This window comes from Rhipicephalus microplus, chromosome X, assembly GCF_043290135.1.
Source record: "Rhipicephalus microplus isolate Deutch F79 chromosome X, USDA_Rmic, whole genome shotgun sequence".
Taxonomy (NCBI): Eukaryota; Metazoa; Arthropoda; class Arachnida; order Ixodida; family Ixodidae; genus Rhipicephalus; species Rhipicephalus microplus.
In genome coordinates this window covers 430,297,636-430,301,373 of record NC_134710.1, presented here as the reverse complement: position 1 = coordinate 430,301,373, position 3,738 = coordinate 430,297,636, and the positions used below count along the sequence as shown (strand labels likewise).

The window sequence follows — 3,738 nt, the reverse complement described above, 5'->3', positions numbered from 1 at the left end:
ATGTTACACAACACTCCCGAAATACACTTTAAAAACTGTTGTGCACGTTTCTGAAAAGTGCTATGTCTTTGCACGCTTCTGCGCCCTTTTATGCACCATGGTCTCTTCTTTGCTTCTTGTGTGTTTTCTGCCGCGCTCTCACTTCGCTGAACGGACAACACGATTCAGTAGGTCATTTACGTGGCCTCCTACAATAACAAATGTTTATACTGGTACGGCTAACCAAGTCTCTATACAGTTTTTTTCCTGATGATTCTACATGAATATTCCAAAAAAAGCTATGCGCGTAATACACGAAACGAAACAATCGCATCATGCATTTATGCAGTCGTACTTCACACATCGTACACAGCACGTAATGACGACTTCTGGCAGATCACTTGTCAGCCATACCTGTATGAATTTGCGTAAGAACCAATTTTCATCTCTTAAAAATAGAAATGTTAACACAAGTTGCCTGATAAACAGGTCAGCAAGCGGCAGTCCACTCGAGCGAACTGATCGAAGCAAATTATAGTACGGCTCCCACGTGGAAATCTTGATCCGCATAGAAATACAACAGAAACCTCACCAATCCATTGCACACACACCCTCGTCGTAAACATAAGTGGCAAAATATATCACACTTTTGCAACTAAAAAAAAATCAAGCACTCGCGCGGCTGAACATTGAAGAGGAAACCTCATAAGCGCGAAAATGCACGCGACAGCGACGAGCGACGCTATGAGCGAGGAAACAGGGCGTTCGCGCGACGTGTCGCGTGCTCGTTTTCACGCGATCGCTCGGTTCTCCAGATTTGGAAACCGTCGCTCATCACCAGGAAGTGCTGGGCTCAAGCAGCCAATAGCGAAAAACCGGAAAAGACAAAGACTACATAGGTGCACGTGACCCTGCCCCAGTCACGTATGCGCAATAAGAAATAACGCAATGTTTACGAATGTGCATATAACAAAAAGTGCTACAAGGCACTCAAAAACACTTTCCGTTCCATTGCACAACAATATATCTTAATTTTGAATTGCTGAATTGCCTACCGCTCACTACGCAGTTTTTTGGTGCGAGTAGATGGCCTCATGCCAGCAACAGTGGAGTTCGCTCGCCGAAGCCGTCGCGTGAAGGAGGTTTGCCTGCGCTAGCGACTGATCGCGCGAAGACGATCTACGTTGCATCGCTCGTCGCGGTCGCGTGCATTTTCGCGCTTATGAGGTTTGGCCCTGACAGCCCTTCGTCTCTACACCACCGACGACTGCTGGAAGAAGAGCTTGCTTGAATAAACTCAGTCTACAAAAAACGTATGGTTGGCTACCACACTCATTCATATATACAAATGCTTTTCAAACATATATAACGACGAATCGTTGTTCTACTTTATGCACGAGTATAACTTAATGTGTGATGAGCCTCTGGTGCTCGTAAGTATGCTTGCTACGCCAAAGGGCAGTATTTCGAATAAAAAATGTACATTAACAGATATTAAAAAATTGCATTGTCTTTGAATCTAACCCTGGTGAATCGCTTGGATGGCAGCCATGCTAACCACTATACCATTGACTCTAAACGCAACAGCTGCTTGTATGTGCCGACCTGCTATTAGAGAACGAAGCAGAAGAGATAAATTGCAAAGGGTAGAAAGGAGGTCAGCGATGCAGGCAGGACAGCATCTTGTGTCTGGGATGCCGTTGCATTCATTGTCCCCGAACAATGGAGGAATCGTATCCTGCCTTTACCTCGTGATATCTTCGCGACTGCTCGGGCTTGTGTATCACGTAAGTCTATACCGTTCAGTGTCCATCAATTCTATTTCTGTTCTCTGCATTGTCTTCAAACGCCTTTCTACTGCGCTTGCGTAGCTACTATAGGTAACGTTTGTGAAAAACACACTTTCGTAGTATTAAGCAAACTATCTCTTCAACGACTGGAGTATCACTTTCGAAAATTTCTAATGGTTTTCAAACAAAGAAGGAGTCTTTATTTGTTAGAGAAAAGTCATATTTTCCGTGGTTTGTTATAAATGAAAAATTAATGGTCATTATTAAGCTTTGTTACCGTTAAATATAATCAAATAAAAAGTTTTGATGAAATTACAACTTCGGAGGAAAACAACAAAAATAAAACTTCCTGACAAAATTGGTTTGAATAACGAAAAAGTAATCACAGGTGATTCTGGCGTGATTTACACAAGACGTCAACTATTGCAAGATACGATAGTGAAAGCGTCACTGGTAAATGCTTTTCAAGTTACAGATTGATAGTGCAAATAAAATAGGGAAAATGAAAGATGCAGCAATCAATATGGTGCTTTGGGGTCACGTTTTCCAGATTTACTCGAGGCCAACGTCCATCTAAGCAACTATACCACGCATGAATACAATTAAAATCAACACAAACAGCGAATAAAGCATTTGAAACTTTCCTTTAGTTTGATTGGCTGATTACCCCCCGTATCCTTCTATATATCTTTTCGACAGGCTTGGTAAAACATGCACGAACGGCCATGTGCAACAAATAATCTTTAATTGCTCAGACAAGTGTAATAAAGCTTCGTGGTTTAACAATGTCATGAAATCAATGTTGGTAAATGCACGTGTTCAGTCATTAGCGTTTGGAAGCGATTTGTAAGGCAGATAAGTATTGTATTGAAGTATTGTATAGAAATATTAGAAGAAATTTCATGAGCATAAAACTACAAGACCTGAAACTTTATTTCAGCAGCACCGTAATACTGTACAAAATTATAACCTGCTTAACCAAAACGGCCACTGCGGGAAGTTCAGAACTTGATTCCGGAAACAAAATTATTCCTTCGCCGCAAGTGCGTAGTAATGAATGCGATAGCAACCAATCGTAATGTCACGCAAAGAATCGAAATCATAATGAAACGTGCAGCACGCCTCTAACACACAAATTACGCAGAAAACCTGCTCACAGGTACAGATTAGCGTGGACAAACAATCGTCACAGTTGTTACTTCACTGTGTCTGAAAAGCGGGCCCTTTTAGTAAACCGGGACTGTGCAGTGGCCGAACTGACCTTTCTGCGCCCTGTAACTACAACGGGATCGTTCTGTTGAACGCCTAAAGCGTACGACTCTCTCACACGACGACATATTTTCGCGCACGAACGAGTGTCAACACCCTGCGGGGCTGAGTACGCGTGGCAGATAAGCGCGTGAGCACGCGTCACCACGTCACAGCGAACGTAGTGGCCAGCACAATATTTGCAACATCTCGCTGGAAGTGTCGAAAACTCGCCGATATCTCGCCCGAGATCGGCCCTGCCAGCGGTAATTGGTGTATATTATTAGCTTCCCGTTTGATCGTGCACTTCCTATTTCAGTGGATAACGACCTGCGAATCGAATCTAAAGGTCGTGCGTTTGATTCCCATGAAGAAATTTTCTGATTTTTTCTTTGCTGCTTTTCTCTTTCTCACCCTCTTAGCCGACGGTGGCGACAAACGTCGCCGCCGCCGGCTGAAAACGAGCCCTTAGAGTCCATAAATGAGCTAACCGCAATAAAACAATTTTAGCATTTCAAGAGTCTCACTTTCAGGTCTTTGAAGGAAACTGATTTACCTACTACACGAGTTCGAAATCCCGCATCACCTTTACCACCCTCATGATAGAGGGTGGTAAATTTTGTCAATTAGATTAAGGAGGTAATGTCATCATTCACGATTGTCGAATTGCTATCTTTTGAAATTGGGACTTAGAAAAACTGCAATGCATTCACATACCCTT

General features: G+C 42.9%; 1 long non-coding RNA gene across 1 annotated transcript; it reads left to right on the top strand.

Moving 5' to 3' along the window:
- The first annotated feature begins 1,638 nt into the window (after nt 1-1,638).
- On the top strand, nt 1,639-2,413 carry LOC142777448 (uncharacterized). The gene is made up of 2 exons (XR_012888099.1): nt 1,639-1,766; nt 2,320-2,413. It is a non-coding gene; the product is annotated as an uncharacterized LOC142777448 (long non-coding RNA).
- Nucleotides 2,414-3,738: the final 1,325 nt, after the last annotated feature.